The sequence below is a fragment of the Neodiprion lecontei genome, chromosome 1, assembly GCF_021901455.1.
Source record: "Neodiprion lecontei isolate iyNeoLeco1 chromosome 1, iyNeoLeco1.1, whole genome shotgun sequence".
Classification (NCBI taxonomy): domain Eukaryota; kingdom Metazoa; phylum Arthropoda; class Insecta; order Hymenoptera; family Diprionidae; genus Neodiprion; species Neodiprion lecontei.
The window spans coordinates 29658445-29672009 of NC_060260.1; the positions used below are offsets into that span (position 1 = coordinate 29658445).

Sequence of the window (13565 nt, forward strand, 5' to 3'; positions counted from 1 at the left end):
CAAAACATTAATAAATCAAATTTTTCTTATTTGCTTTTCATTTTGTTCTAAAAATAACTGAAAAAATTCATAACCGATATAATCTAAAATTTTGTCAGTGCTAACTTGAGAAAAACCCCGTCGATTAAAACCAAATTCATCCAAATCGGTTCATTTGTTTTCCAAATATCGTCGAAACAAAAATTGATCTCACACACGCTTCCACAGGTCCGTCCGAAAATGGTGGAAGGTGATTGTCTGGACCTTGAAACGTCGAATCTGGTTAAACCTCAATTTCACATTTTTCAAGTGATTATCACAACTTCGCTTATTCTTCAAGCCTCCAAAAAACTGAAGCGGGAAGTTAGCAAGATATACTTACTCCACCCTTGCGTATCTGTTCAAATACACAACTGTCCGAAGTCTGAAATATGGCTAAAAGTATTGATTCAATGGTCAAAAAGCAACTTGAATCTCCGTGTGCAGAGTAATTTTCCAACTTACAAATATAACATTCAGTCGATTGATTAGTCAAAATTTTGTTTCGGATTTCTGTCCAAGTCTGGCAATGACGTACTTCAAGCCTGAGCAATTATCGGAGCGGAGAAATAAGCGGTATAAGTGCTCCGAGTACCTGCGTATAGGAATTGATCTGCATGGCTAGTTTTATAAGTTATTCCGTAAGCCAATTAGAGACTGGAACATCTCCAAAGCTTCTATATAACGTGTCTGACTCGGAAGAGTCCGGAAGTATACAGTCGTCGGTAATTAAAACTGAACGGAGGTTCGTACAGGAGATATTATTATTTAATAATAACTTTCAAGTAATTTTACCCGACTGTTATAGAATACGGAAATGTATACACCGAGTCTTTATCGAGTATCAGCATTAAATATCTTCGAATTTCAGCGAGCGAGAGTTATTGTACATACCGATCACAATCTTTCCCCTTAAAACACTTGAAAGTTCGTTAATATTAGCAAGTCCTCGCAGAAATGGAAGAACGGGAATGAAACGACGGTGTTTGAACGGACTGCTAATGGATTGCCAGGCTTTCCATAGTTTGCTCTAGTTTTATTAGCCCAGAAACGAAGCACCCCATTCTTGGGTAAAGCATTGACTTTTAGTCAACGTTCATCTATTTGTCTTCGTCGAAAGAGACCAAAATCGGTCTAGAGAATGATTGCACATGGGGCATTTCACGTGAAGCGAACAGGGAAAAAAATATGAGGTTTTGAAATTCGTTCATATTTGTCCAAATTATACTTCTAGAAAGCGTGAATGTGAACGCCCATTATTTTTTTTTTTTTTCCTATGAGGTTTAGTCGTCAAGTTATGTGCTTCTGACAAATTGACGTACTTGAAATACAAGTTTTCAGAAGCAGTTTTTTGAATTAAACAAATTTACAATATAATATTAAATATAATATTATTTTAAGTGTATTACCTACGTACTTTAAGCTATTTTTGAGATTTATTTGAAAAAAAAAAAAAATGAAGTTATCCAAATTCTGAATTGAAATGTTCGCTTCCAGTTTTTTTACATGAAAAAAAAAATCTAATTTCGAATCTCAGTTCATAATCAAAAAGAACAGTAAATCTTCTATAGAAACCACTGTGTTTAATATTTCATTGCAAATTCGTTCAATTTCACATTCATACCTTCTAGAAGTACAATTAGGCCAAATATGAAAGAATATCAAAAACATTTTTTTCGTCGTCCGCTTCACGTGAAGTGCTCCAGGAACCAATGCCTTGGAGACGAAAAGTTGTACCAATATTCCAATGCCTATTTTGCTGCTGGTTACATGCCGCGAAATAAACGTGTCGATTTTTCGTCGTTGACGCTAATTTGGCCGATAGAAAGAAAGAAATGTGGGTTCCATAGGTGTTTCGCAGCCCGCAATCGACTGACGGTTTATTTAACGTCGATCTAACGTACATCGAGCGCGTAGGTGTATTACTTCTTGAAAATTGCGAGTAGCGAGTATTTGTCGGTTCAGTGATTTAGAATTACTGCTTTGTACTGGTCTTTGTATGTTCAAAAATGGCCGCTTAAGGACGGATAAGAGCATAATACCCGTCTGGAATGGAAAAGTAACTTTCAACTCAGCTCTTGCAACTTTCTCTTCTCGCGACAATTTTGCCACCACGAATTTCCAACTTTCCGGATTATTCTATTCCTGAGGGTTCAACCTTCCCGTGGGCTTAGTTTCTCCCGAAATACTTCGTAATCTGTCAGAAAAGTATCGCCGTGGAATTCACAATACTGGTGATACATACATTTCCCACGGACGCCATGGTATATCGATCCACCGAAGGCACCATGCGGCGATACGCGTCATAGCTTTAAAAACGTTCAAATAATCACATTTCATGTGGTAAGACTCTTTCCTACTCAAAACCTCGTTCTGAATTCCAGATCTCCGAGTCTTGCCTACCACGTGGCATGTACATTCGGACCAGAATGGGCGAGTAAGGCATCAGCATAGGGTAGCGATGGTCCCGTCAAACCAGGGTGACGGCTGTCACGTGATAGCTGATGGTCCCGACCAGCGTAATCCCCGCGTTTCAGAAATAAGGCTGAGCGACATATTGCAGCGCGAAAATGGAAGATCCAGGGAAGATTTATTTACGGGTTGGCTTTTAGGCGTGTAGGGACACGGATTGCAGTAGTAACGTCTGTTATACATCCGTCTGAAAATTGAATTCGAAAAGATGTTCGAGCTGAAAGGTAATCTTTTCTGAAGCAGTGCAGATGAAGTGATAGATCTACTGAATCGTCGAGATAGTCGGTGCTCCACGTAGAAAAAAACTCAACAACCATGAAAAATAAGCTGTCAACTAAAAATACTAGTGAACCGTTGCAGCAAGATCAATGATAGAAATTGCTGCTTCGCCGAATAAAGCACTGCAAGCAATTCAGCGACAGCACTACTGTGTCAGAATCAGAAAATTGTGGTTTTCCGTTGACGCAACGACGCAGCAATTTCCTCTGTTTGTTCAACAAAATCATCTGACGGTAAAGTTCGGTTGATTTAAAAGAGAAACCAATAATGGACCCCGAGCTTGCGAATAGAATTCTGGTGCAAATGCAGAGAAAATTGCAGGTTAAATCAGCGAAAACCACGCTCCGTGTGCGCCATTGATGACAATACGCGTTAATCGTTGGCTATGTGAGTACGGTAAACGCCGTTGGTAATTAAAGTTTGAAACATTCGGTGGCAGTAGTTAATCCGCGTTGCGTTCAGACGCGGTAGCCTGACAATCCGAGCCTCCGACTCGTAAACCTAGTCAACAGTGTAGCGGCTACCAACGTCATTGGATTCGTTCCGAGCCGTCAACTGACGGCGGTTTTACGAGCTGTCCAAGCGTAATTGGAGGGGTATTGTCTGCCCGTTGTTGGCCGCACTCAATCCTCAGGAAAGGTAATAAGGCCGGTACGTGTACGAGGAATTGCTCTTTCCGCGTATACATTCTTTCCTTTTCATTTTTCCAGGGTGGACCGAACCGTGTCCGAAGGATATGAAAGTCGAATTTGCCGAGGAAGGAGCGAAATTGAGGATCTCGTCCTGATGAAAAGGTCGAACGGTTATATCTCCACTGCCCGTCCCTCTCTTGGACCGGGGATGTTTCTCCGTCTCTCTCTAACCCCGTCTCCTATCCACTATGAAAATATCTGGTCCGTTAGTTTCCAAAATTAATAAGGACTGCGGGTATCGTAAAACCTCAGACTCCTAAAGAGAGCGCGGGATCGCTAAGACTTGCGGAGTGTGTGGGATCTTAACGATAATAGGATTTATTCATACAACCGTAACCACTCTCAGTTACTGCGAATGCAAAACCACCGCTCACTCAATTTGTGATAATTACGTACCCTCAGAATATTTTTGAGGTCTCGTCCGTATGAAGCATCTGGAACAGAAACGAAAATACCTTGATATAAATACGGGGTGAAATCAATTTAGTTTATTAATCGAACGGAGGGGATAAAAGTGGAAATCACAGATCACATTATGCTAAAATGACGTATCGCCGAGGGAAGATTGCTTCGAATAGAATCAGCACGTAACATGGCAAATTGTGATTTATCTCGAAATAGATTTCGGTTAGCAAGCTTGGGAAAGAAAAGCCGATCGAGACGACAAAGAAAATAGGAAACTATCTATAACGTCCCATTGCATCACGTTTTAGATCGCTCTGATGATATTCGCGTATATTTATGAATTCCCCCTCAGGCGGCGGCCGGAATTTAATCAAGCTCCGGGTGCGATTAGCAAGAATTCGATGTTGGACACCAGAATAATATCGTTAGCCTTCTTTGACCATTTCGTCAGTTATTATTTCCGACTGCAAGGTAGACAATGAGTTCTGAACATGTGATAATAAATTGTTGAAGATGCTTCAAGCACACGTCGGACCTTCGAAACCCCGAGTATCAAACATCAGTGGTCTCTTTGGAGTTGAAGGTACTATAGACGAACAATAAAACGAAATGGTAGAAACGCATGTAGGAATAGGTCCAAAGCAATCTCCCGGCTCGTATAAAATCCTCGATTCCTCGGCTACTTTTGAGCGACGAACAAATTGGCTTCTTTCCAGTATTTACCGATACACTGTACTTACAGGTCAGTAAAAGACGGTGAAGCAGAGCGCGTCGTGTAGGTGTAGGGAATGTTTGCCAGCGACCTTGACCACGAAGTCTGTTGTATAAATATTATGGTATCATCCTCACATTTTAGATCAATTGTACTTCGCGACACGTATAGTAGTATCGTATAAATATTATTAAAGCTCAGACAGTTGGCGACAAAAAGTCTCGCGTTTGGAATCGCCTTGCTTATCTCACTGTTCGCCAAGCAATTTTCCACTACTTTGCAACGAAATTTTTTAGGTAACCTCGCTTCTGAAGGGTTTACGTTTCGGATACGAGTTCCGTGAAATGTGAGCACTAACACGTTCCTTACTTATCGGTTAAAGTTTACGAGTGAGAAGAAAACTGGTCATCCGTCGAAAAATCGATGTACAGTGCGACTATCTCTAGAGTTTGCTGTTCGTACGAAGCAAGAAAAAATTTAAGCAAATAATTCATGTTACATTTGGGAATTTCGGTGAAACGAGCCAACGGTACGTGAGTAAGCGAAACACTCCGCGAAGTACGATCATTGAAAATGAAAAAATAATAAATCGTGGGCGGAACGAAGCGGTAGAAGGAAAACATTCTCAGGGACGACCATCCAATTTTTTGCCCAAGCCTGCGTTAAACAAATCGAACCGCGTACGAGGTAAGCAAACAAAAAACAATCACATGTGCAGTCGTTCGGTGTGTGCAAAGTTCAAATTCGAATGTGGCGACCGAATACAGGAGAGGGAAAAGCTCGAGGAAAAGTTATTCAAGTAAAAAAAAATTCAGACGATGATTAAGTCCTCTGGTATACGTATGTATATCATCGTGCGCTCAAATAGGACAATTACACGCCACTGTTGAATTAAGCTTACTGCAAAGTAAAAAAAAAAGAACTCTGCTACTTGTTAATATTCTGAACCTGCAGCAGGTCGAATGGAGGCTACATGCCCGCGGCTATGTAACTTGGTATCGTTCGAATGGAAAGAAGTACGGCTACTAACTAGCGATAAGAAAGAAAAAATTTTATCCCGCAAGAAAACTTGGATGAAAATCCGGCCACGTAACCGAGACGGAAGAATTTCATCTACCGAGGCTGAAACATCTGACACGACAAAGTTCCGCTGTGCTTTCTTCGGAAGTTGTGTAGTTTCAAGCACCATTCCTTATAATTAATGAATACCGAGCAAAACTTAAAGGCGTTCAAACTTTCTGAATACAGCACCGTCTTGTCACAGCCATCTGACTCTAAGGAAAATGTTGGTAATCAATTTCACGATGTATGCACAATACATTAAAAGAAATTTTCGAAAATATGTCACAAATCCACCTCGGGCGACTGTCTAACTCTGTAAACAAGTATGAGCTAACTTCGGGTGTGTTTTCCGCGTGCAAATATGCGTCTATTGGTCCGGAGGATTGCGCTTGAATTACGCGCGTATAGTGGAAAGGCGAGTATCCGTAATCAACCTGCGGGTTTCCAGGACCTCTTGTCTGCAAATACCGGGCGAGATACCGACGCCCGGAGAGTTCTCGACGCTGGGTTTATCGAACGTCGTTATCAAAACGTAGATAACGCCCCTTGATTCAACCGTTAATTTCGATATATATTCCAAGACCCGAAATACGCCTTGCCGATTAATGATTATAAGCCGATGTTCGTAAAAATAGAGAGAGAGATGTGCTTTGGAAAACTGAATTTTGTTTCCAACTTACATCTCACCGGCTATAACACCGTGACGGGTCATTAATCACTAATATCGAAGAAGCGCAAAGAATTGTTCTGGAAAATGTCACCGGGACCTCGGAGTCGTCGAGTGGTTCATTTTTCTTCCCGTTTCTCGTCGTTAAAGGAGAAAAATCGAAAAGAAGCTGATGCTGAAGCCGAAGGGAAGTTTAACAAAGTAAGATAAAAGCGTTAAAAATCTCCTCCGTCAGCAGCACCACGCTTTTATCTATTACATGGGCACTCTACAAGTTGGACGATCAACTTTTTCCAATACCGCGATTACTGCAGTTGTCTGATTACAGAACGGCGTCTGTGATAATCAGACTCAACTGACAATTCTTACGTCTCAAAAGCGTTTAATCAAAATGGCACAATATCCTTGTACAGTTTCACACGGTTGGATGATTCAAACTATACCGTATAAATTGCTGCAAAACCAGTACGCTATTTCAATTTTTAACAAAACATAAAACTATGACGTGAGCTACAAGAGTGCGAGTAGGTATATAATAAAATTACCGAAGAAAATCTGCATCGTCTGTATAAACCGGCTGAACGAGAGTGTCTCAGGTGAGCAGATGGCCCAAAATTACACATATAATGATCGCGATACCAAAGTTGAGGTGGCTAACAAGCACGCGGTAAAATAAGAGGCCATAATTCAGGCGAGGCCCAAAAACCCGGAAAAATAAGTTCCCGGTGTTTGTATATTTGTGAAAGGCCGCAAGGTTGGCAGTGCTGTTTTCTCAGAGTGATACCAAATGTTTTTCTTCCTATTGTGATGAGAGAAATACCTAGTATACTCGTTGGTTAATGGGTTCGCCTCACGGAGCTTTTCTCTTCTCCTCTTTTTGCCTCTCATTCTTCTCCGAGTGCCTCGTTCTTCGTTTATACCTCCGTCAATTCTGACGTTCGTTATAAATAATACACATATACAGATATGCACACTTTGCGATACAAAGGTAAGTGAATTGGCATTCAATTTATTATTTTATATACCGGAGGAAAGTTCTCTTTCCTTCTCATCTTGCCCTCGAAAACTTTTCAAATCATATTCGAGCAACTTTTATCCCGAGGATACTGTACTCGATCTTGCAAATCCAATTGGAATATATTTATTATGCATTACTTCTTGTACAGTTTTGATCGATGAAAATTATACAATACGTGATGTCCCACCATTATTTCATGATATCGAAACCGCTCATGCTGACCAGCCTTATTACAGGTGCGAGAAACTTATCAACAACCTCCAATTATTAATTCTGCCTACGGAAGAAAAGGTAATCCTATTTCACGAATTTAAATCAAATCTAACGTACGTTTCACGTGCTATGCATATGATAATGAAAAATGTCTCCAAGTTCTTCCCTTTTCCTCATCATTTTAACCTGCATATGCATGATGTGTATTAATTGTGTGTATCTAGACGCGCGCACAAAAGAAAACAAAATGTATGTATGTAACAAACAGCGCGTTCCGTATACCGAATTCAGTTTTAATTTCCCTAGAGCGTAAAGTGAGAGGCGAAGTGCGAGAGGGTGAAACACTCCACCGATTGCTTCCCTCTCTCGAAGTTCTACGACGGTGATTAAAAACATTTGTTGTACTCGTTACACTATTTTCTCCGATTTTTCACCCAGGTAATTAAACACCACCGTGTATAATTTTCATTTTTGCAAAACGACGTAGGGGCGTAGGAAAGTACAGAAAAAAAGTCGAAAAGAATAATTGATCCCCGAATCGAGACTGGCTGTTAAACGAGAACATTCGACTCGTTTAAAAAATGGTCTTTTTTAAATTTAGTTAATTAACAAGCGGTAAATAATTGCGGTAATTCTTCAGCCCCTTAAATTTCCGCACGATAAATTATCCGTATTTATGATTATGAATTTGAAACTCGGTCTGATCGCGAGTAATCCTCGGATCGCCGATTTCCCTTAGCACCCTCGATGAGGCGGTTTTTCGAAACAATAACCGTTCGCTTTTTAGCCGGCGTCGCTACGACTTTCACTTTCACCTTCTCTCACCTCGCGTCGTGTTGCGAGACCCTTGAAACCCTCCTCAACAATACCCGTTTGCGAATCAGGGTAGACCGCACAATTCCCATTATACAACAAGAGCGGCGGCTTCTGTATGCCTACTTCAATTCAACGTACCTTGCAAAATTCACCCTACAAACTCTGACCGCAAACGAGCCTTCGGATTCTCTCGCCAATCGGTATGCGGGATAAAAATTCTAGCATCGTCCTTTAACGCCGTGAATTAAAAAGAAAAGGACGAAAGTGAAATTACACCACGAAACTCTCGGAGAATGGAGTTGAAAAAAAGACGTACCTTACGTTTCTCGAGGTATGACGTTGATGCTGAGAATTATTAAAAACGATGTATCATCTTCCATATAACGTTAACTTTACACATTGCCCCGTGAAAACGCAATACACGAGGGAAATAAATTTTCGCTGCAAGAAAGATACACACGGGGACTGAACCAGCAGCCTAGCTCGGTCTGAAGTTGACTAATAAGTTGTTTTTTTTCGACAGGCATTTTCAGGTTCCTGCAGCTCATCCCGCATACCTGTTGACTTATGAATTTTGTCTACAAGTTCTATTAAACCAACGAGGAAACTATTTCCACCGCTTCGGTACGATACTTTGTTACCTAAACAACAAGTGAAGAAAGTTTTAGCCTCGGTTCTGCTAAGGCCGTTATTGGCGAAAACTTTCCCCGCCTTACCGTCATAATATGTTTTCAATTTCACAACTGATACATCCACGCTCTCAATTACGTCGCATTAACTTAACAAAGTTTCGAACCCTGCAGCGACACGACTTAAAATTAAAAACTTTCCTACCTACGAGGGAATTGTTTTTTTCGGTCACCAAGTTGACAAACAGCGTTGTAGCGTCGTCGTTTCTTCCTCTAAAATTGCATCCCTTTGCACAATCTTCCTCCGGACTGAAATCGCGCGGCAATACGAAATAACGAAGCGGAAGTTTCATGCCTGAATTCCTTTCTATTTTCGCATGGATTTAGTCCTGCCACGTCGAATAATAAAAACAAGCGAAACCTCCTCAACTCTCTGCATGATTTCACGCAGTTTACAGGTAGGTGAAATTTTCTAAAATGCGAAAAGCAGCTGCTCCCCGCCAAGGTTCCCGCCCAGCTTAACTCAGCAATACACTACCGTCAGGATGTCGGAAGGAGGATGAAGACGGGGATTAAGAGATAGGGGAGGCTTGTCGTGGCACCCGTCAAGTCGCTAAATAATTAACGCCACCTCTTCAAAATTTCATGAACCACGAGTCCCCGGGTTCCAGAATATTCCATACACACCTAAAGCGGAAACTAAGGCCCGAGACTCTCGGATTATATCCTCCACTCATCCTACGAGCTGTGCAGCCCTTATACATGTATAACCCAACCCTCGCAATTTCCCCGAGCCACACGCGTGTTTCACATACGTGCGGCTTGCCCGCCGCAAATAGGGGATAGGACCGTGTTAACTGACGATGAGGGTAGAATTTGGGAAAGTTTCGGCAACCGCTGAGCAACATCCACCACCGGCGTGGGTAAATTCACGACTAGGAATGAAAGGTCCTCCGCACTAATTGACGCAATTGTTCAACCTTGCGTGACCTTTCACATTGCCTATTTAACGAGTTTCGCACAATAGCAAACCGGTATACCAACCTATTTGCAGGGATGAATATTATCCCGAAGGGAGCACAATCGCTGGAAGAAATTACACTCAGCGATAGCCGTGTATTTGCTATAACTCTCGAGGTGCACCGGGTGAAACGGGTGAATATCAGTTACAACCGTCATTGTTACGTACACGATCCGCGTGGCGTGTGGCCGAGAAAAGTGCGCTTTTCATCGAGCCACTTTACTCCTCGTCGGCCAATATCCTTCAATTTCCGGCCAGTCCTTTCTTTCCGGCATTATGTGTATAATGGCGGCTCTTCAGACCTCCTGCACGACAACGGGGCGACAGTGAGATACGAGACTAAAACTTCCCTCGGGAATTTCCTTGGTACCTCCGCACTTTAGGAACAAAAAAAATGCGCCTGGGCCCAACTTTTCCGACCTCCGAAACCTTGCCTCGAATTTCATCCCTTTTAAACCTTTTTGCGGTGTACGTCCCGACGTTATCTGTATGCGGGGTGCAGGTTTATATAAGGTATACAGGTATGTCGGAGGGCTCTGGAGATTCGATTAACTCCCATGACACTCAAAACGCGGCACGTCGTACGGAGAAATTATGTCTCGGAATGGAATTCTGGGGATGTAAAGAAGAAGAAATGCGTTTTTGATTTGCCGAGATTACCTACATTTTTCACTCGTAATATTACAGGTACGTACAAATAATGACTCACGTGTTACAATTGTAACAGACAAGAGATTAGCGTTTTTCAATTGTTAAGGAAAGTAGATACATTCGAAACTGCTCAAAGTTTTTTGTGCTAAAATATCTGTGAATTTCAGATATACCAATGATATTATACCATTCTGCAGCCAGCCACACGATTTATACATTCATAACTTTTCCTCTCTCTCTCTCTCTCTCTCTCTCTCCCTCCCTCCCTCCCTCCCTCCCTCCCTCCCTCCTTCCCTCCCTCCCTCCCTCCCTCCCTCCCTCCCTCCCTCCCTCCCTCCCTCCCTCCCTCCCTCCCTCCCTCCCTCCCTCCCCCCCTCCCTCCCTCCCTCCCTCCCTCCCTCCCTCCCTCCCTCCCTCCCTCCCTCCCTCCCTCCCTCCCTCCCTCCCTCCCTCCCTCCCTCCCTCCCTCCCTCCCTCCCTCCCTCCCTCCCTCCCTCCCTCCCTCCCTCCCTCCCTCCCTCCCTCCCTCCCTCCCTCTCTCTCTCTCTCTCTCTCTCTCTCTCTCTCTCTCTCTGACGCTCCATAATCTGAATAAAATACGGTTTTTTCACAACCTACGTAACAGTCGGACGAAGTGGATTAATTTCCTGCATAGAATTACAATTTTATTCATGACTCAATCACTTGCCGAGAGATTAAATAACAGATCGACAAATGCTCGTAGAACTGAGCGTAAAGAAAACGAAACGGCTTGTATGGCAAACGAATAATCGATCTACAGATTTGTGGGAAGTAAAAAAAGTAGTGAAAAATCTGAATCTCGTATAAAGGTTTCGGATTTGACCCGCATAGTAAAAAAGGTATAATGTATGTAAAAAAAAAAAAAATTAATATGAAAAGAAGTGTGAGAAAAAAATACGCGGCGGCCTCGAATGATTTTTTTCTTCCTTCCCTTCCTTCTCTCCTCAGCAAACACGTTTCTGCGTTTCCCGCTTGACAAAGTAGCCTCGTCATCCCTGACACCTCGTCGTACTTCGTGTCCATCTTCATTACCCTCCGGCTCTCCCGTCGCTAATGTATATTGTGCTTTCCCTGGCAAGATTACGGCGAGAGTGAGGAGACGCGATGTGCTGCCATTAAATGTCCACCATCGCTACCCGAGTCGTTAGATCAGAATTCCGTGGAGCAGAAATTTGAGCGAGCGATATGCAGCCGAAGCGTATAAAAGCGCCAGCGAGCTATTATACCACGAGTATATGACTATAGGGCATTCCGCACGCTGAACGTTGCTTATCAAAAGGTTCTTCCGGGACCTGTGAGCGAATGATACTTCGGGCTTTGAGAAGGGATTCAAGGATCGATCGCATAATGCGATACTGTGCGGTATTTCTCCGGAAAACCCATCGACACTTCAAAAACGACCTCAATATGCAGTCAAGGGTGTATCTCGAAGCCGAAGTGGCAGGGTCCGAGGTATACAATGGGCATATTTATAACTCAGTCGGCCGCGAATTTCCAACATCTTCCCGAAATTTTCAGTTCTGGTTCAGCGAAAATCGAAGGAAACGTTTCGGGCTGTAGAGAATATAAAAGGAAAAGGTTTGGCCGGCTTACATTTGCTCTCGAGGTTATCGTAAATTACGGAATTCAAGCAGAAACTACACTCCGAGCACGGCTACACGACGACCTGCGTGCCTCTTTTTTTCTCGTCTAAATTTATTTTCCTCAACAACAGTCACGCGATAAGCGAAAGCAGTAGTCGGATGGCAAGATTTGCATAATTAAACACTGTGCCCTTCTCCTTCTTCTTTTCGTCGTCTAGTCCTTCTGTTTAGAAAGAAAACTTTTTTTGTCATTGTGAAAACTAATTAGCTCGTGCGGCGTACGCTTTATACTTGATGTGAAATTTCGCCAGCGGTTCCCTCGGGAAGAAAACGCACAACAGAGGCTACAGTCTCGCTTCTTCGGCTTGATAGCCATAATCTGTGACAGCGAAGTTGCTCATCTTTTATCATCCAGCCACCCTTTCCTCAAGGACGAAAAGACACGCGCCGACAATTTATTAAATACCCAAAGGACTGCTCGACGGTCCAAGTTCACACAAAGTAGTCATTTCGCATGATTCCATTCTCCTCACGCTTTGTTCCAACGTCATATTTATTCATTTGTTCAATTATTTATTTATTGAATTTACAAGTTTGCATAAATATCATAAATACTAGTAAACCCTACGGAGGAACACATAGTTGTTGAACACATACCTGTTCGTAGGATCGGAATAAAACGAAATAAATGAAAAATGAAATAGAATCTACAAACTACCATAAGCGGTCGGTATCGTTATCATCTCTGAATTCAAGTTTGAAGAGCCATCCGGGAACGCGTTTCTAATACATCATCCACAGATTCTTGGATTTGTCCCTGCACGCATTGCGCATTCCCGACATCGAGGATCGAAGACTCGCCTCATCTGCTTCACGCTGGATGCTATTTCGCTTCTTTTGCTTTTCTTTCTTTCTTCTATTTTACGCAGTACTGTCAGACGGTTTCAAAGAACACAATGATCTCCAAGTTTTCAATATCGATGGGAATCTCCCGAAGCCTCGACATTGTCGTGTCTCGATAACAGCAACTGCCAAGGATCACCTCCGAGCGTTCCTCGAAGAATCCTTTCACCGACGGACGTACGGAAAAGCTTTTCCGCGATCAGGACCGACCCTTCACAAATAAGCTCTCGGCATCATAATGGTCGTGGAAGAAATTTCGTATCGAACTCAGGGATATAACGACTTGTTTTCAACGACACCGAATATCCGAAGGATACGACGAGCGTCGATCGAGGCAGAAAACGCGAGGAATCGGAATAAATATAACGACAATCAATGACAATTGTTCGACGGTGACAAAATT

General features: G+C 42.6%; 1 protein-coding gene across 8 annotated transcripts in view; it reads right to left on the reverse strand.

Moving 5' to 3' along the window:
• The window catches only part of LOC107221755 (protein qui-1), a 100040-nt gene that overhangs the window by 11713 nt on the left and 74762 nt on the right, over positions 1–13565 (reverse strand). For 4 of the 8 annotated variants that reach the window (XM_046746164.1, XM_046746170.1, XM_046746157.1 and 1 more), the window contains exon 2: positions 3858–3895. The exons of 1 other annotated variant lie outside the window; for it this stretch is intronic. The gene's annotated coding sequence lies outside the window, so the exon portion shown is untranslated. Of the gene's footprint in view, positions 1–2263; positions 2678–3297; positions 3318–3857; positions 3896–13565 lie in introns of those variants that run through there. 3 more of the 8 variants (XM_046746181.1, XM_046746176.1, XM_046746187.1) reach the window with 3 other exon arrangements.